At 41.0% G+C, this 21,463-nt stretch overlaps 1 protein-coding gene across 1 annotated transcript in view; it reads right to left on the reverse strand.

The window, feature by feature from the left end:
• The window catches only part of LOC5575881 (irregular chiasm C-roughest protein), a 520,731-nt gene that overhangs the window by 218,986 nt on the left and 280,282 nt on the right, over positions 1-21,463 (reverse strand). Inside the window, 1 exon segment of the mRNA XM_021847997.1 lies at positions 3,984-4,052. The gene's annotated coding sequence lies outside the window, so the exon portion shown is untranslated.

Raw genomic sequence — 21,463 nt, forward strand, 5'->3', positions numbered from 1 at the left:
AATTGCTTGGAATCAATTTTTGGCCCATAGTGTGGCAAAGGTTAGAATCTGCGGGGCAAAAGTTCGACCCATATAAGATCGCAGAGAATTTTACAAATTACCCCATGTTTACATATTATCTTCAAGTTTATCGAAATTTGTCTGATCGTGCAAAAAAAGTCACCAACATTTCATATTTCCACTTAATTTTGCAAAAAACTGCTTTTTTAGGCTTTGAGCTATTTTTTGATGAAAAATTAGTGTGTATTTATTTGTAAATATAAGTTTATGGCAGGTATAAAGTATGTCTGTCGTAAAAGTGTCGATATTTTGTGTTTCGGCCAGCAAATTTCCACCCCACCTGTGGGGCAAAAGTTCGTTTAAGACAATCACCGAAATTATAGCAAATATGTTGAAGGTTCACTGTATGGTATTTGATTATACCACTAAAATCGAACTGTTGCCCTACCTTAGTCTGATTGGACTATAATAAATCCATGAGCAAAATACCTTCCATCCTGCTTTCTTCAAACAACTACGATAACAGTTGTTTGAAGAAAGCAGGATGGAAGGTATTTTGCTCATGGATTTATTACGAATTTGCTGACGACAGCTTTATTTGAATACAAGAAAAACTTCAATCCTTCAATATGATGGTAGCCGACCAGCTTCATGGTTTAAAGTTTTTAACTCTAACAAAAATTGTTTTATTCAATCCTATGTTCAAAATTTTGGTTTCGAGAGGTTTAGAGAAATGAATCGTTGGCTATAGAAATGCTGAGCAATAATAATCCATATAATCTAACTAGCAATCGTTTTTTTTTTTTTTCAAAGGCTAGGTTTTTTTTTGACTTGCCGGCTTTAAGAGGTTTGAATTTCACATTGATCTTGAACCTCAATTGAGTCCTAAAATGTTTAATGAATTCTTGTTTTTGCAACTACTTTAGCATTTTTTTTCTAACTCAAATAACGGCTATAACATTTTTAAACTTCAATTTTAAAAATGATTCCAAATATGAACCTTGACACTTGTGATGATGTTTGACATTCACAGTTTCGACAAAAATGCCACAGGGCATATAGTTTTAACACTGGGGTTGTTCCTATCTGACATTTCAACAGGGACACGGAAAAATATACCCTAAATTTGAGTTTAAACCAAAGGGTGGGACAAAATCTCAAATATCATAAAAAAATGTTTTTTTGGACTTAAACAAATGAAAATCATTTAAATATTGAGTAAACATGTGTTTTTGCCCTAAACTCAAGCGTTTGATTCTAAAATTGGGACAGGGCTTTAGGACCCAATTGAACTGATGCATTTAAATCTTTATATTGTTTTATGACTTTACAAAAGTCTAATTCAAATCGAGTTGAAAAGGTTAATCCTGATTATAGTCTGCTTTTAAATCCGTGTATATTTTTCGAGATCTATAAGATTGGGTTGAATACGTCATCTTGGCGATATAAAAAGAATAAATAGATTTTTAAATACTACTAGTATCTACGAATATTGAACACTCGGTTTTGGACGATTTTTAGGGTTTGATCTACCTCTGTATGAAAGTGCGCCACTATAGTCGGTTCATACATATTATCGAAACAAGCATTGTTAAGTTATCTAAATCCTTTACGATTCTTTTCTCTCATGAGAAGGAGCCGTGGCCCCCCTCAAGTCTGATGCCTATTTACGCCCATGGACACTCCTCGTCAAATCAATCGTTTCTTGAACTCCGTTCAACATATCCGACATTGCTTTCGGCACAATTGTTAATGGCTGCTTTGATTATCATCTAGCAGTCCTCAAGAGGGCCCCCAGCGAGCTTTCCATCATCCGATAGCGCTGTCTCAAGATGCTGCGCGTACGCATTGGTGACATCTGGTTGTTTCAGTCGCGCTAGATTGTACCAAGGCGGGCGTCTGTACCGTATATCCTAGATGACGGATAGTTTTGGGCGCAGCTTCAACACGTCGGATAGTGGTCGGAGTCAATGTTAGCGCCACTATAAGTTCCGACGTCGGTTATGTCAGAGAAGTGCCGTCCATCAATCAAAACGTGATCGATTTGCGATTCTGTCTGCTGAGGTGATCTCCAGATGTACCGATACGGAAGGCTGTGCTGGAAGTTGGTGCTGCGAATGGCCATATTCTTAGAGGCGTCAAAATATATCAGTTGTAGGCCGTTCTTGTACGTCAGCCGGAGGGTGCTGAACTTTCCAATCGTCGGTCTGAACTCCTACTGCTAGCCTGGACGTTTAAATCTCCTATGATGATCTTGACGCCGAGGCTTGCGCAGCAGTCGTACTCGCGTTTGAGCTGCACGTATAATGCGTCCTTTTCGTCATCAGTGCTTCCGGAGTGTGGGCTATGCACGTTAATCATTCTTAGAGTTGAAGAATCGGTCTTTAATTCTCAACTTGCACATTCTTTCGTTGATCGGCCACCTCCCAATCACGCACCTCTGCATATCGCCCATCACTATAAAAGCTGTTCCCAGCTCGTGTGTGTTGCTGCTTTTGAATGTTAGCACCATTACTCCTGTCCACACCTCCTACAGCGCTACGATTCCGAATCCGTGGACCTTAGAGCATGCGTGTACTTCCGATGAATTTGAAAGATTTTCAGTTTCACGTACTTAGATTCGAATCGCGCGTTGATGTTCCTGTGCTGATGTGTTCTACGGTTGGCTTGCAGGTCCTGACACCAACCCCCTAGAATTCCGGAGGACCATTCCCCCTAAATATTCTCTGGCACTTGGACGATGATCAGCCACCCCTGACATGAGGGAACAGACGCTATTGTGTGCCGCTCCTAACATGTAATACAGACGCTCCAGGTTTACAAAAGGTAAACTCCCCTTCCCTGTCAGCATAGGACCAAAGTTCCCACCGGAGTTGGTTACCCAGTCTTCCCTAAGGTTGCTCGTACTCCGGCGGTTCCGCGAGGAAGTAGGGATAGTTGCTGGGCAGGAAGCTAAGTGCGACACAGAGGGGTCTATTTTATTCCTTGGGGTATGCGAAAGTACGCCATGCCCAGCATTTACCAACCAATACAAGTTTACTTGAGACATTTTTTGTTTAAAGATCTTCAGATAAATCGATTATAAAATACTTTAAAATATACGTTGAAATCAAGCTATGTCAAACGTGCTGTGAATAATTCAGTGAAACGGTTATTAAATAGCTGAGCTTTAGCCTATCAAAATTGATCATTTTTGATAGGAAATCGAATAAGCTACAGATGTATTTTCCAATACTGTCTATCTCGCACAAGAAAGGGAAGGGTTATTACAAGAGACAATGGAGTTCACTCTGATGGGTGCCCTTGCACAGAACTATACTCTTGGTTGTCTGTGGTCTAAACTCATCATCTTCAATCATATTTACTGCGCTTAGTTCCATTTAAATTAGCCTCTATTTCTCAAACTGTATCAAGCATTGGATGGATTTCAAAGCATCAGTTGTGCGTTCCTGTGAGTATGCCCAGATTCGTGCGTCTTCTATAGACAAAAGCATTCTGGCTAGAAATTATTGATTCTTAAAGCTCACTATCAACTGAACCCTTCGCTATCATTGGAAAGCTTTATATTCATACATTGGCTAAAGAACGAAACAGCACAACATCACCAAAAGAAAAACCACTCCCCTCCACCCCCATTTGTAGACATCGAACTTCACCAGTTCAAAGGCACACACGTGCGGAGCAAAACACGGAAATGGTTCATCTTTCGGTTAGACTGAAATCCAGAAGACACATTTGTTTTCCCTATCTGCCGACTCACACTGCCATCAAAGAGCAAGGTTCGCTTTTTATCGTCTGTTTCGGAAAACCTTCGAAAAAGGCTGGAAAATAACCATTAACAAGCAATTTGAGGACGAGTTCGGCGTCTTCCTCCAGTTGAGGCTTTTGAAAAATAGTGGTCCATTCAGGGGCATATGAAAAAATGAGAACTTTGGCACACTTCAAGCCTAGAGAGCAAACCAAGAGCTAGCGCAAATATTTACCTTTCTGTCTGGTTTGGTTCCGTCGAAGGAAGCCTCCGTATCATCTCTCGAACAACAGCTGTCGGACGTCTGCCGAAGAGAAGAAAATTAAAACATACTTTGTGGTTTGTAGGCAAACTCGAAGGTATCGGAATATAGAAGGAGGCGTTTAAGTTGGGGAAAATGCTATGATGGAGAATTGAAAATCAATAACCGGCATCGTAGATTAAATGATGTTTTGAGCAGAACAACATGATTTACGGGATGATCTGGAAATAAGGGAACGTGTGCCTTCGGCATGTAGTTGTTGTTGATAGCTAGTTTTTCTCAGTAAAATTAAATCATTCAGATTATCAAAAGAATTAAGCATCTGAAAAATCTTAGAAGTTGATGTTATATATACCTGTGAATTATAATTTCCCCCAAATGCTCCACCCAGTCGATCATTACAATAAACAAAAAAGTTAAGATCTGCTTGAGTTTGGATCCAGGTTTCAAATAAGTTTCAGTTATAACTGCAATATGTATGTTAGCAGTTAATCAGTTAAATATTAAACAGCTCGTCCTCTTTGCCATTAAAAAAAAGCTGCATCCACAAATTACGTAACGCTCTGGAGGGAGGGAGGCGTAGGCTCAAATGTTACGGTTCATACAAAAATTTGAAATTTTTCATACAAAAAGCGTTACGGAGGGGCGGGGGACTTGGTCAAAAATTTCCAAATTTTAGCGTTACGTAATAAATGGACACTTTAAGGGCAATCCCAAAAGTTAGATTTATGGTTGCCCCCGCAATTTGCGCATACAAACTTTTTGGTATCTACCTTCACTGGACAAACAGATAAAAATAAATTAGAAAAACCTCCGCAAATCATGCATTTAACATCAATGCAGCAATGTTTTGTTCAATGACCCCACTTTTGGCACCGATGGCACTGAGTGAGGTTCTGGAAATTTCCTCCAGGTTTCTGGAAATGTTCCCATGTTACACAGACAACGAACATAAGTCTTGCTGTTTCTAAAGCTTTAATATTATATGGAACACTTTTGTTATAGTGTACTTAATCATATGGGCTTTCTCAAGAGCCCTTGCCGAACAATGCCAGATTGGGTTCTCTTTTTCATAATGATCACTTGGACTGAGGAAAATCCAAGTAAATCATTTATTCCATTTTTGTTCTCTTCAGGTGACTTAAAGTCAGCTGACATACCTTTCAAGACGACTTTGATCAAACGTTCAGTTTTGTAGTCATAAGTAAAAAATATTTGCTTTTTCTCTTCAATATGTTTGCGAAAAAGTTCGCGATCTTTAAAAGTTTCCGGCCAAACGCGACAGCCTCTTTTCTTTGCGATTTGGAAGAAAACATTGATTCCCCTTATGGATCTTGAACTCGTTGATCTGGTTAAAAATACAAGACCGATATATTTTCACCTCTTTTAATTAGCTTTTTGAAATCCAAAATCCTACATTTTACATGCATCCCTTATATCCAGGATATGCTTCCCACAATTGGAGAAGCATTGGAGCGATCGAACCCCGTTCTGGGAGAAGTAATATGATCTTCTTCTTCTTCTTGGCATTAACGTCCTCACTGGGACAGAGCCTGCTTCTCAGCTTAGTGTTCTTATAAGCACTTCCACAGTTGTTAACTGAGAGCTTTCTTTGCCAAAGTTGCCATTTTCGCATTCGTATATCGTGTGGCAGGTACGATTATACTCTATGCCCAGGGAAGTCAAGGACATTTGCATTACGAAAAGATCCTGGACCGACCGGGAATCGAACCCAGACACCTTCAGCATGGCTTTGCTTTGTAGCCGCAGACGCTAACCACTCGGCTAAGGAAGTAATATGATCTACCATTTGTTATAATTAACACTAGCCAAGCGTCATGCGAAAAATCTGTTTCGGTACGATAATCCCTGTGTACACGCGCTGAACCATTTCACACTTTGTTAGCAAAATGATGAAGTGGCAGCTGGGGGCCATCCGTGCCACCTCCGTGATCCTTTCTGTAGCTGTCAGAGGTGAACCAGCAGAAGCGAGGAGAACAAAAAAAAAAAACCTGCGTGCGTTCCGTTCTCCATGTACAGCATGAAGGAGCAATGCCGTAGCTAGGGGTTTCGGGGCCCACCACTATGGCTGAAGCAGCCCAAGTTGATGTGAAATTTACTAATTAACTTGTTATTGAATTACATTTCTTTAATGGATACAAATATTTTTGTTTAAAATATTTCGAATACGAATGCTTGTTCTTTGAAAAGTGAAGAGGACGAGTTGTTTTACTTTCTAACAGCAAATAACATAAATATAGCAGTTATTAATGAAACTTATTTGAAGCATAGATCCAAACTCAAAAGAGATCCAAACTTTTTTGTTTATCGTACTGATCGAATGGATGAAGCTTGTGCTGGAGTTGCTTACGTCATTCATAGGCGTATAAAACAGAAACTTTTTTCGTCACATAAAACCAACATTTTTCAAACTATGTTTTTTTTTGTTGAAACACGGCTTAGTAAATATACTTTCACAGCTGCCTAATTGCCTTTTCAAATCACTGGGCAGCAAGTCAATTTGCTCCAAACTGACTTGCGAAAATTGACTCGCAATAAGTCAATTTTTTGTCATTGGTGACTTTAATGCCAAACATCGGATATGGAATAATTTTCAAAGTAATTTCAACGGCAGAATTCTGTTTGATTATTGCTCTTCAGTTCATTCCTCAATTCAATACCATGATAGCCCTACTTGTTTTTCCTCTTCTAGAAATCCTTCTAAGTTTGATTTAGTCTTAACCGACTCTAGTCACCTTTGTAGCCAACTGATTACTCACGCTGATTTCGATTCTGATGATATTATTTTGGACTGGAATACATATGAAACATATATCGATAATAATATTGATGTTAACATTTCTGTGCAATCAATATATCGTAGACAATGCTCTCGAAACTTTAACAAATTCCGTTCTTGAAGCAATTCCTACAGGAGTAGCTTCAAGAATTCCTCCAGGAGTTCCTTCATGAATTTCTCCAGGAGTTCCTTCAGGAATTCCTAAGCTTCCTAGGAATTCCTTCAGAGTTTCCTTCTAGAAATTTCTCCAGAAATTCCTTCAGGAGTTTTTCCAGGAATTCCTTCAGAAATTTCTTCAAAAATTATTCCAGAACATCCTTTAGGGATTCTCCAGGAGTTCCTTCATGAATTCTTCAGGGAGTTCCGTCAGGAATTTTTCAGCAGTTACCTCAGGAATTTCTCCAGGATTTCTTCCAGGAATTCCTCTAGGAGTTTATCCATGAGTTCTTTCAGGAGTTCCTTCATGAATTCCTATAGGAGTTTCTTCGAGAATTTCTTTAGGAGTTCCTTCAGGAATACTTCCAAGAGTTTCTCCAGGAATTCCTCTAGGAGACCCTTCAAGAATTTCCCTTGGGATTCTATCAGAGATTTAAGAAAAGTTTCTTCAGGGTTTCTTCCAGGAATTCCTCCAAGGAACAGCTCCAGGAATTCCTTCAGGATTTCTTCACGGAATTCCCTTCAGGAGTTCCTTCAGAAATTGCTCCAGGAGTTCCTTCAGGAATTCTTCCAGGAATTCCTCAAGAAATTCCTTCTGGAGTTCCTTCTGGAGTTTCTCCAGGAGTTCCTTTAATGATTCCACCAGGAGTTTCTTCAGGGATTCCTCCAGGAGTTTCTTAAAGAATTCCTACAGAAGCTCCTTCAAAAATTCCACCAGAAATTTCTCCAGGAGTTCCGTCAGAAATAACTCCAGGAGTTTCTTTAGGAATTCCTCTAGGATTTTTTTTCCAGGTAGTCCTCCAGGAGTTCCTTCAGAAATTTCTTTAAGAGTTACTTCAGTATTTTTTTTCAGGAGTTTCATCAGGAATTCCTCCAGGAGATCCCTCAAGAATTTCTCTTGGAGTTCCATCAGAAATTTCTCGAGAAATTCCTCCAGGATGTCCTCCAGAAGTTTCTTCAGGAATTCCTTCAGGAATTTGTCCAGGTGTTACGTCAGGTATTCCTCCAGGAGTTCTTTTAAGAATTTCTCCCAGTTTTCTTTCAGGAATTCTTCCAGGAATTACTCCAGGATTTTTTTCAAGATTTATTCTAGGAGTTCATTCAAGAATTCATCTGGGAGTTTTTTGAAGGATTCCTCCAGGAGTTCCTTTATGAATTCCTTCAGAAGATCCATCAGGTATTCTACCAGAAGTTCCTTCAAGAATATCTCCAGGAGTTCCTTCAGAGATTTCTCCAGGAGTTCCTTCAAGAATTTCTCCAGGAGTTCCTTCAGGAATATCTCCAGGAATTTCTTCAGGGATTTCTCTGGGAGTTTCTTCAAGAATTTTTCCAGGAGTTACTTCAGGAATTCCTTCAGGAATTTCTACAGGAGTTCTTTTTGGAATTCTTCCAGTAGTTCCTTTATGAATCCTTCAGGGGTTCCTTTAGAAATTCCTCCAGGAGTACCTTCAGGAATGCCTACAGGAGTTCCTTCATGAATCTGTTCAGAAGTACCTTCAGGAATGCCTCCAGGAGTTCCTTCAAGGTTTCCTCCAGGAGTTCTTTCAGAAATTTCTCCAGGAGTTCCTTCAGAAATCCGTCCATGTGTTTCTTCAAGGATTCCTCCAGGATTTCTTTCAGGAAGTCTTCCATGCGTTCCTCCTATAATTTCTTCAGGAATTCTACCAGAAGTTTCTTCAGATATTCCTCCAGGAGCTCCTTCAGGAATTACCTCTTATGAGATTTCTCAGGGATTCCTCCAAAGTTTCCATCAAAAGTTCCACTATGAATTTCTTCGGCATCCTCTTAACGAAATCCTTCCAGAAATCTTCCGGAAAATCGTTTAAGAAACTCTCGTAGGAATTCTTGAAGAAATTCATGCAACGAATTAAACAGGGATTCATCCAGATAGTCCGCAAGATACTCCTTAGGGAACTTCTCCAAGTAGGGAATTCCTCCAAGTAGCTGTCCGGAAAATTGTAGCGATAATTGCTAGAGTAATTAATTAAGGATATTTTGTTGCGGTAGAAGTATAATAAAAAGCAAACGAACAGCAATATAAATTCATTTACGTTTCAAACGAACAGCAGTATAGTTCACTTGAACTGAACTTGCATGCAATGGTGAACCCCAATCACTCGCAAATAAACTCTTCCTCGAGCTTCACTCGTACAAGTTATCGTTCACTCACTTGGCGCGAACTTAACTCATCTCACGCACGCTAAACTTGCCACGCTCAAAAATGAGTGCCGAGTACACAAAATCGGCCTCTCTTCATGCAGCACAGATTCTGTGCAAATGGGGCTGTACACAGCTTTGTGCAAACGGTGGTAAACAAACCGAATGAGTGAAATGTGCACAGAGGAGGAACGCTTGGAATGTGGAACTCGCTTCCATGTTTGTTTTGCTTCTGAAAACATTAAAAAAACATTCCGATTTTAAAGTTTTTCAGAGATTTTTTTCATTCGAATAGCCGAAGCGGAAGCAAATGGGGAAAAAACTTCCGCATTTGCGACCATTTTCCGGCTTTTCGCTAAAAAAATCCCCGAAAACTCCCCATCAACGGCTAACTGTTTGCTGCCGGCCGGGAGATGATTGACAGTTCCGTTTCCATCGATCCCCGCACAGCCGAAGGCCAACACGTCGGCTTCTCATAGAATGAGTGTGATCTATACAGAATTTTCACTCATTCAGCCAGTTCTGCATTGATTGCCTCATTCTGTGTAGTTTGAATACATGCGCTGCGTGGAGCAGGCTTAGCGTGTAGATTAAAAGAATAAAACGTTGTGGAAAAGAACTGAACCGAACTAGCTAGATGCGAAATGTTTGAGAGGGAAAAGACAATATTCACTGATCGGCTCAAGGGATAATCGGGAACCGAATTTTGATAAAATCGTTCCATGATTTCCGGTACGAATGCCAAAACACGAAACTTCGACCTTTCTGAGGCATCTCAAGTTCTGTCTTGTCCACTTTGATCTGACCCGTGGAAGAGGCAAGAGTGTGAAGATTTCTTTAAGGGATGGTACACAAATTATGTCACGCTAAATTTTAGTTTTTTTTGACACCCTCCCCTCCCACCCTTTGTCACGTTTTTTGCATGAGTCCTCCGAAATTTTTGTAAGGCTTGTCACGCTTGGCTTGACCACCCCCCCCCCCCTCGGAGCGTGACGTAATTTGTGCATGACCCCTAAGTAGTTTCGCGGTGTGTTTTTAAAGGTATTAAAACGTGGAAAGTGTCTTAATGCTCTGTGTAATAATTATTAGATTTCCCTCCCGATAGGTAGTGTAAAGCTTATAAGCCAGCTAGCTAGTTTGTGCGGTACTGTGCGTGATTGTGAGAAAAAAAGGTAAACATTAAATTCAACGCTTTTCGAACTAAAGCTTACTCCCGTCGAATAGCCGTTCGACGGCTTTTTATTTGCTAGTTTTGTCTCCCGCACCAACCCACCTCCCGCTCGGCACAACGCGCCCATATTCGCCACGATTCCACACTTCTGACACACGTGCCAGCTACGAAGGTCTTCCTAACTGCCAGCCGGAATTAGAAGGGAGTTGCCGACGTCACCATCGCACTCTGGAAGAGCGCTACACCTCCCTCCCCCCCAAGGAAAATTCACCGTGTCGACGACGATATTGGCACAGAGCGTCATCACCCAATTCATTTGGACGAATTTGTTCACCCGCTTCGGTAGGCGACGTGAAGGAAGAGAAATACGTGCCGGCAAAGTAGAAGCCCGACCAAACAAGCAGCCGGTAAAGAAGAAGCCTACTGTAAGTAGAACCGCTATTTTTGTCCATGCGTGGTAATGTTGGTGTAGCGTTTGGAAAGCTTCGAAGCGTTTGTTGAAAGTTAGATGTTTAAAGGTTGGACAGAAGAAAATCCGCACAATTAGGAGTGAGTAGAAGGGAGAGGAAAGAGAAAGTCATGAAGAAAGTGGGTACCCGAGTAAAAATGAATGCTTAGAATAAAAGTTATTAGTACACGGAGACGGAATTCAACTCAATTTTGGGTTGTTTCAACGCAATTCCGTAGTTGAGCCCAATAACTCAATTTTGGCTAAATTTCCAAGGTCCCCACTAGGTAGTTTGGCTTTAATTCCATTAGAAAAATATACTCAATTTTGGGTTGATTTAACGTAAAATTGAGTTCTTCCGACCCAGACATAAGAAAAGTTGCATTTACCCAAATTTGGCTTATTGGGCCAAAGTACCCCCATTGGGTAGATGCAGCTTTCTCTATTTTTGACAACATTCGTGTGGGAGAAAGAGAAAACCGAGAGATTTTGGGTTGAAACTATAATCGATATACTTAATTTTGGGTAAAGTAAACTCAAAAATTAGGTAAAAATATTTCTCCGTGTATTTTTGCGTTTCACTAGATGTTGTAGTTATTGCTGAGCTGTAGTCCGTAGTCCCTGTAATTGAATGCACTGGTCTTAGGATATTTCCGACGTTTCGTTGTTTCGTTGTTGTAGCTTAGTTGTTTGTTGTACTCCAAGTCGGACTGCTTGGGAATCTCAGTCCTCCATTTTTGTCCTGAAGCGAGAAAGAGATTTGTAGTCGGGACGAACTTGGCCGGTGATGATACCCGTCGTGCATTCGTTATCGGTAGGAAGTCGAGTTGTCGGTTATGTTTTGAGCCGGTCAGAGGGTAGCGTTTTAAGTACTTTGATTACGTGGAGCATTTGCTAGATCGTTCGGTTGTAGATTAGAAAACTGAACTCGCCCTGAGGTTTGAGTTTGTCGGGCAATTAAATTGACAAGTGGTCCTCTTAGAAGGTGGCGCATAAGCTACTTGTTCTCTCCCAACCCGAACGCCCTAGCAGATTGGTTTGCTCGCCTTCTCGAGCCGGCTACAAAATCCTCCAGAAATTCTTTCAAGAATTCTTGTGTGGCATCTTGGAGGATTTTCTGATGATAAGTGTTGAGAAATCCTGAAGGAATCCCTAAAAAAATCCGGGAGAATCCCTGGGGTAATTAATGGAGGAATTTTTAAAGGAATAAGTGGAAAACCCCTTGACAAATTTCAGAAAACCCCTAAGGGGAATGCTTGGAGAATATCATGAAATAATCCTTGGAAGAATTCATGCGGGAATCCTCAGAAGGGATTCTGAACAATAAAATCCTGAAAAAAATTCTAGAATAATCACTGAAAGAATTTATTCAGGAATCCGTGTACGGATGCTTTAATGAATCCTTTGAGCAATCCTGAAATATCCTGGAGGAAGAGAGAGAGAGAAGAGAGAAATCTCTGGAGAACATGCCTCAAGAGCTCCATTAGATATTCCATCGGGAACCTCTTAACGAATCCTTTCAAGAGTTTTTCCGGAAAATCCTGGAGGCATCCTCGCAAGTTATTTCTCAGGGGTGTCCTCTAGAAATTCTTCCAAATAAGTCTCCGAGATATCCTCCTGGTTTTTCTTAATGAATTTCTCTAGCATATCCTGGAGAATTTCTAATGCAATACTTGAAAGAAATCTCAAAAGGACTCCCTTAGAAGATATCTTGCATTCCCGGAGGAAAATCTGGAAAACTTCCTGGAGAAATTTCTATAATGATCCCTGAAGTAAGTAATGAGTGGAATAAACTTTAAACGATTTACAAAAAAAAACAAGAAAAATTGGTGTAGGAACTTCTGAAGAAATCCTTGGAAGAATTTATGAAGAAATCCTTGGAAGGGATACGGAAAAATATTCCTGGATATACTACTAGGTAAACGTCTAGAGAATTGAAGAACTTGAAGAATTTCTGTATGAATCCGTTTCCTACAAAATTCCCTTGAATAATGTCTGGAGAACTTCAAGGAGGTGTCCCTGGAAGAAATCCTGTAAAAATACCGAAAAAGTCGCTTCTGGAAATTCTGGATGAATCACTGGATAATCCATGGGGGAAATGCTATGGAGGAGAAAATCTCTGAAGGTATCGTAGAACAATTGTGATAGTAATTCCGGGAGGAATACGTTCAGGAAACCCTGAAATTTTAAAAGGAATCTGGAAGGAACCCATGAAGAGAAATTAAAGGAGGTATTATCTGAACAATCGTAGTTAAATTTCTCAAAGGATTTTCCAGAGAAATTCAAGGAGGAATCCCCGCAGGAATATTCTGTATTAATTGCTAGATGAACTTCCGGAGGAGTCTCCGTATAAAATTTTTCGGAGGAATCCTTAAAGCAATTCTTGTAGGAAACAAGGAATTTCCGTAGTAATCTTCCGTAGTGATCTTTGAAATTCTGATCCTTTGAAATTCCCGTAGGAATTCACCACATAATTTTTAACAAAAAGATTCCTATAGAAATTCCTTGATGGACTCCTGAAGAAAACTTTGATAGAAATTGAAGAAATTCTTGAATCGAAATTAGTTTGGGAATCTCTGAAGTTGTGTTGTGTTCCATCCTTACATAAGGCAGCGTCCATTTAATATACGACGCTAAAAATGGCTCGCCCGTTTGTAACGTTTTCTTGTATGAAAAATATCAAATTTTGTTTCAGCTGCGACTTCCCGTAGAGCGTTACATAAGTTTTGGACGGCGCCTAATCCAGAAGTTACTTTCAGGAGTTTAGTTGTGTTTCCGTAAGAAATGTTTTATTCACTTGCGAGGGCAGTTAAACTCTACAATCACCCCCTTGTTTGTCTGATCGAATAACTAGGTATTTTGTGCCACATTGCAGAACATTTCTATGAATCTAATAAATAAAATAGTGTTCCAGATGAAAAAACGCACTAAATATATTATATCTTTCAGTAATTATTTTATACCTAAATTCCAACTGTAACATTCATTCCAGACATTTATTATCAATCTCAATCTGCAGGGTTACCATAATAACAGAACCATTTGACAGTTTCGTCATAGTGTGCGTTCAATCTCGTATCATGAGAACTCGATGCACGCCCGGCCGAAGTGTGAACTGGACGAAAAAGCACCGTCGCGAAGTACAAACTGCCCGGACCCGGCCCGTGCCCGACTTGGCGCAATGAGAATGACCCATAGCTGTTTTTATGAAATTTTGAAAATGATTCTGAAATTCCCTCCCTGGTAAAGTACTAATGAATTACATAGAATGTCCACTGTTGAAACATTGGAACAAATGTCAAATAAAATTATTAATAATTTTAGACAAAAATGCACCGCACATCCTAACTACACAACTGTGACGGCGTATTCCACCCATTTCCCAGCAGAGTGCCTTATTAACTCTTCAGGGCTCTGCCAAGGCTTCCGCCATGTTAAATGTGATAAAGGTTTGGTGACCGGAAATTCTACAGCCCAGGCTCAACAGCAGCCGGGGCTCGTTCGGACGGCCACAGAAAAGGTGAAAAGGCTGCAGCTCACAGTTTCCCATCAATCATCTCCTGGCGGATCATTCGTTCCACTTAGCCGCATTGGGCCCTCTCACACTTTCCACGTCCTGACCTCCTCGGTCGAATTCCCGTCATAATGGGAAAAACAAAGGTGAATGTGGAAAAATGAAAGGAAAAAAGTCAGCCCCACACGGAATCATTACGCTTCCGCCCATAAATCAACGAGCGGACACACGCTAATGAATATGAGGAGCAGATGCCTTGGGCAGAACGGCGAGGGCAGAGCAACCGCAGCTGTTAAAATGGTGGTTGCTTTCCAGCAGGTATGTACAGAGGTAGGTATGTGTATCTCCATCGCCTTTCATACATTTTGCCAAACCGAGCATGAAACAATCTTCATTAAAATTCGGAACAGGTGAATCGGAGGTTCGGTCGAGGGCGCATTATGTTTCAAACTAATGAACATTCAATATTTTAACAGAAATTTCGGAAACAAATTCATCAGGGGTTTGACGCAGGGGTTGACTTGGCCATTTCTTTTTTTTATTTTTACTTGTGGCTCAGTGTTGTACTTACCTGAAACATGACCTTTCCTAGAAGTATTGAGAGAATAGTCTAATACAGATTTGATTGTTTTTGTGTGCAAAGCTTAGTTTGATAAAATCTCTTCATCAATATTTCGACAATTGATTCGGTTCATGGCCACCTTTCTTCATCTTCGACCGTGACCCACGCTCTCCAGATCCCGATGCACCTGGTCAATCTTACCTTACTCGCTACACCCCCCGCCTTCTAGTTCCGACCGGATTCGAAGCAAACACCATCTTTGCAGGGCTATTGTCCAGCATTCTTTCAACATGACCTGCCAAGCGTATCTTCCCAGCTTTAGCCACCTTCACGATACTATGTTCGCCATATAGCTGGGGGAGCTCGTGGTATTTCCTCCGCCGCCACGCACCATTCTCCTGCACACCGCTAAAGATCGTTCTAATCACACGAGCGTTCTAAAGTACCAAGAGCTTGCAGGTCCTCCTCGAGCATAGTCTAAGTTTCTTGCCCGTATAGGCATACCTGTCTAATGAGCGTTTTGTACATGGTACATTTGGAGCGGGGGTGAATCTTTCTTGGCCGCAGTTTCTTCTGGAGGCCATTGTGGGCATGACTTCCACAGACATAACCGCTAACGTTGTTGTCAGTTAAGCGCCCACCGGCTGACGAATGAAAACGGCTTACGACTAATTGATTTCGCCGCCTCCAAAAATATGGCCATTCGTAGCACTAACTTCCAGCACAACCATCCATACCGATACACCCTGAGATCACAACAGCAGACAGAATGACAAATTGACCACGTTCTGATTGATGGACGGCACTTCTCCGACATTATCGACGTCAGGACCTATCATGGCGCTAACATCGACTCTGATCACTATCTGGTGATGGTTAAACTGCGCCCAAAACTCTCCGTCGTTAACAACGTACGGTACCGACGGCCACCCCGGTATGACCTCGAGCGGTTTAAGCAACTGGATGTCACAACTGCATACTGCGCAGCACCTCGAGGCTGCGTTACCGGATGAAGGTGAAGGCACCTCTTGAGGATTGCTGGAGAACAGTGAAAGCAGCCATCAACAATGCAGCTGAGAGCAACGTCAGGTACGTGGGGCGGAGTCGACGGAACGATTGGTTCGACGAGGAATGAAGGCAGATTCTGAAGGAGAAGAATGCACAGAGGGTGGTCATGCTGCAGCAGAACCCCGGTAGAACGTGAAATTTTATAGACGTAAACGGCAATAGCAGACCCGCTTCTTTTGGGAGAAAAATTGCTGCCTGGAGGAGACGGAGTGCGAGTAGATGGAACACCTGTGCCGGTCTCAAGAAATACGTAAGTTCAATCAGAAGCTCAACGCATCCCGCAACGGCTTCGTGCCGCGAGCCGAGGTCTACAGGGATAAGGAGGGAGCACCTTGACGCTTCAGGTGATCGAAAGGTGGAAGCAGCACTTCGATGATTACCTACATGACGCTGGGAGCACAGGCAATGATGTTCAAGGCAATGGAGGAAATGCCTTCGTAAGTACTGCGAACGATATAACCAACGAGCCCCCACTTTGAGGGAAGTTAGGGATGCCATTCACCAGCTTAAGAAACAATAAAGCTGCTGGTAAGGAGGCATCGGAACTGAATTCATAAAGATGGGCCCGGAGAGGCTAGCCATTTGTCTGCACCGGCTGCTGGGCACAATCTGGGAAACAGAACAGCTACAGGAGAAGTTGAAGAAAGGGTGCATATTACCCATCTGCAAGAAGGGCGACAAGTTCGATTGTGAAAAGTTTCTAGCGATCACCATTTTAAATGTGGCTTTCAAAATATTATTCTAGATCATATTCCCCCGTCTGTCACCTGTAGTAAACAAGTTTGTGGGAAACTATCAATCCGGCTTCATTGACGGCCGATCGAAAACGGAAATATGGTGAATACCAGGTCTCAACGCATCACTGCGGTCAAAAAAGATTCACACCCGCACCAAATGTACCATGTACAAAACGCCAATAAGGCCGGTAGTTCTCTACAGGCATGAAACATGGACGCTGCTCGAGAAGGACTTGCACTTGGAGTCTTCGAACGTCGTGTGCTTAGGACGATCTTTGGCAGTGTGCAGGAAAACGGTGTGTGGCGGCGAAAGATAAACCACGAGCTCGCCCAACTCTACGGCGAACGCAATATCCAGAATGTGGCCATAGCTATAATATTTGTACAAACGCTTGAACGTATTTCTGGGAAGTCGAGAAATTTGCCAACCCGAACAGATCCTTGACTGGAGGGATTCAAACCCACGACCCTCAGCTTGGTCTTGTAAAATTTTAGAATTTTTATGCTGTTTTTCCCCAAAATTATTAACCAGAAAGGCAATGTGAATTGATGTTATGTTTCATATTCTGAGTTTTAAAATATTTTGACTCCTTCTCGAAAATGTATTTACTCTCATGAGCCCGTTGCGAAAAAAATGCTTTAATATCAATTCAAAGCAACATCTCTGGAAAAGAAAACACTTTATTACTTATTAATGTTGCGTTATTAATCGCTCAGAATGGCATTTGAGCTCATTTCGTACAAATAATCGGGAGTCTGTAATTAGTACACATTTATGGAAAACTAGGCACACTATTGCCATAAAAGGTATAAATGCAAATTTAGATATGCGTTTTAAGTCTGGTTTTTATCCATATGTTTCCTGTTGATGATTTGCATCCATAATCGGTACACCTACCCTATTTATTATTTATTTGAAAGTTTCTTTCGATATAATATCTGCTCTTGTATAAAAATGCTTTTTCCACTATTTATATTATTCCTAGTATCAAACGACTCTCTGAAATGCGTTGTTCATATTTCGTTACAAATTGGATTTTCAAACGTTTTTGGTGTAACAATCTAAGCTTTCAATTCAGAATTCATAAAGCAAACTGTCTGCCATTAGTGTTCTTTGTTGTGATCATTTCAGAAGAACCTGCACCAATGTCATGGAAAATAACTCAAACAAATGACAAAGGGAGGCATATAATCGTCTGCATCCAGCCGTGGCATGACTTCCGATTGGTAGCTTATCCCTAGCAGCCGCCCTGTTATGTGGGTTAAGTTGAGAGTCAAAGAGTTGCACTACACGGAACATCAAGATTCGAGATTCTGTGCCTCCATGGTTACTATATTTGAAAAGGCTCTTAGGCAATAGGCCAATTCTGCATCCGTACAACTTGTTTCTCCTTACTTCCCCTTCTATTCGAATCTCACGCACCTCCCATCTCGATTGGATTTGGTTTGTTACGAATCTGAACAACAAGAATGGTTCGTTGCCGAGAAGTGTGAGTGTGTTTAGTAACTACTGAATAGTGTTGCGTCGGATTGGTTAGCAGGAATACACGATGAAGTGTGGGATTGTGACCATCAGCTTCCAGGCCGAACAGAGGAACAAAACGTCGTTCACCAGCAGCAGCCGGCAACCGGGCGCGACAATGGGTTTCGCATACAACTGTTGTGGCAGCAGAAGGGTTGCTCAAGTGGCTGCCTAGTTGGTTCCATTTGTGGCCAACAGAGAGACGCTTCAGCTGTTCCTCTTGTCGCCTTCGGTGACACGATAACGATATTGTTCGAAATGATGCCCTAAATAGATGATGAGGCCTCTTGGATGCTCGTTTTGAGGTTTACCGTACTTGATTCCGTCCGGGCTGTATTCCACTTCAGCAGGGTCATCCGGGGTTGTACATTGGCTTCATATGGGAACATGTTCGTTTTGAAGTAGGTATATAATACATTCGGTAATAAGCTATAATGTCTTGAATTTCACGGGCAAATAACTAAGTGATTTGATGGGCCAATGAAGGATTAAAACTAATAAGCAAATATGCAACATTAAGAATATGGTGAAATCTCCAGTAACGTAATGGGTTAAGTTAATGAAATCATAACGTATATGAAATTTCTGTAACGTAAATGGAAATTTGGTAGGATAATATTAAAAAACTAAATATAAGACATGCGTGATAAAGCTATGTCAGCTGCATTTCCTTGGGTTTCTAGATCAGCCATGCACTCCGTGAGAAACAGTAATGGTAATCAGTAATCTCTCAAATATGATCATTAAAATATGTTCTGTCAAGCTTTGAAGTCAACAATTGAAGGGTTTTTCCTTCGAGAATAAGCCTTCAGATCTCCACTTATTTTTCCGAGGATTATGAATAAAGTTGACAATCATATGGGCTATTTTTGTTATACTTTGCCAATGTTTGAGTGCAGACTGTTAAATGTTATCCAAGAACTACTTGAAGTACAAGTCTCAGATCTACAAGGGTAATAAGTGACCGTTCCAAGCTTTTCGAACAAGTATGATACCCATACAGTTTTATACATTTAAGTTCTACCAACTTTTACATTTCACCACTTTTTAAGAATATCGATTCGTGTCTACAGTTGTGTACAGGTCTTCAGAACTACAAGCATAACCATGGATCTTCCAAAATCCTAATCCAATCCAAATCCAATCCAAATCCAATCCAAATCCAATCCAAATCCAATCCAAATCCAATCCAAATCCAATCCAATCCAATCCAAATCCAATCCAAATCCAATCCAAATCCAATCCAAATCCAATCCAAATCCAATCCAAATCCAATCCAGATCCAATCCAAATCCAATCCAAATCCAATCCAAATCCAATCCAAATCCAATCCAAATCCAATCCAAATCCAATCCAAATCCAATCCAAATCCAATCCAAATCCAATCCAAATCCAATCCAAATCCAATCCAAATCCAATCCAAATCCAATCCAAATCCAATCCAAATCCAATCCAAATCCAATCCAAATCCAATCCAAATCCAATCCAAATCCAATCCAATCCAATCCAAATCCAATCCAAATCCAATCCAAATCCAATCCAAATCCAATCCAAATCCAATCCAAATCCAATCCAAATCCAATCCAAATCCAAATCCAATCCAATCCAAATCCAATCCAAATCCAATCCAAATCCAATCCAAATCCAATCCAAATCCAATCCAAATCCAATCCAAATCCAATCCAAATCCAATCCAAATCCAATCCAAATCCAATCCAAATCCAATCCAAATCCAATCCAAATCCAATCCAAATCCAATCCAAATCCAATCCAAATCCAATCCAAATCCAATCCAAATCCAATCCAAATCCAATCCAAATCCAATCCAAATCCAATCCAAATCCAATCCAAATCCAATCCAAATCCAATCCAAATCCAATCCAAATCCAATCCAAATCCAATCCAAATCCAATCCAAATCCAATCCAAATCCAATCCAAATCCAATCCAAATCCAATCCAAATCCAATCCAAATCCAATCCAAATCCAATCCAAATCCAATCCAATCCAAATCCAATCCAAATCCAATCCAAATCCAATCCAAATCCAATCCAAATCCAATCCAAATCCAATCCAAATCCCAATCCAATCCAATCCAATCCAAATCCAATCCAAATCCATCCAAATCCAATCCAAATCCAATCCAAATCCAATCCAAATCCAATCCAAATCCAATCCAAATCCAATCCAAATCCAATCCAAATCCAAATCCAATCCAATCCATCCAAATGTAAATTGTTGCATCTGTTTGTTTGTGTTGTAGCTTTTAATAAGGTTTGGCTACTCGATGCGTACCACCAAAGTCGTCTCCACTAACGATGGTGAAATGTGGGCTTTTGCGTCCACCCGCTTTGAAACACTCTGGTAGCCACTGCTTTACGGTCACATTACCATGAACTACTATTTCGCCCAGCAGCACCAACGCCGGCGGTGGACTTTTGCAACACTATAAAGTCATGCCGAACCGATACACGAAGTCAACTAATAGCATCGATGCTCCATTTCCATTACAGAAATCAATTAAAATAATACACGTTTCATCAGATTAAATTTTATGCACGGCTATATAGTCTCCCCGAAATGCCTCTGTGCTATTGCGAAGCATGGAGGGGTGCTTTATCTTTCAGACAAAATCGCTCCGGTATCATCGTCGAGACCGAATGGAGGTAATGCTTACAGCACAGACGAACAGACGTAACACTAACGTAATTTCCATCGACCACGCTTCAAACGATCATTTTGAACTTCTTATGTTTCATATTTCACAACTAGAGGCGCGCGAATCGTTGACGTTTTGCACTAGCGCCTTCTACAGGCTTTGTGTGAAATCTGTGTTACGTCTGTTTGCCTGTGCTTCCACCCTTCTTCCGACAACCGTGTCTTTCAATATGGCCCTGGAACAAAATCGGGATTGTGTGCAATATAGAATAGGAAGAAATTTGCGACAAATTGAGTAATGAGACATGGGTGCCGCAGAGAGAGTGGGAGACGAATGGTCGAGGGCAGAATAATTACCATCCGGGCACTATCAGTGCTTTCCTTCTGAATGCCTCCAGTCAAGTGCATGATGGGTTGGCCGATGGAATAAAGATAGCTTAAATTGTGCCATTAACTTTAATACGACAATAATGTCATACTTGCTGGTAAAGATGCTTGGCCGAGGTCTGGTAGATTTTGGTGGCTTTATTTTCTTGAGATCAGCCTTGTTCATTTGTGCTGTGAGGATAATTCCATGTAAGGAATGTGAACAGATAGGCTTTGAGCTTTGGTTATCTGAATGAGTCAGAGTTACTTGATCTCTCTCCCAAAGCTAAAAATT

The sequence above is a fragment of the Aedes aegypti genome, chromosome 1 (assembly GCF_002204515.2).
Source record: "Aedes aegypti strain LVP_AGWG chromosome 1, AaegL5.0 Primary Assembly, whole genome shotgun sequence".
Classification (NCBI taxonomy): domain Eukaryota; kingdom Metazoa; phylum Arthropoda; class Insecta; order Diptera; family Culicidae; genus Aedes; species Aedes aegypti.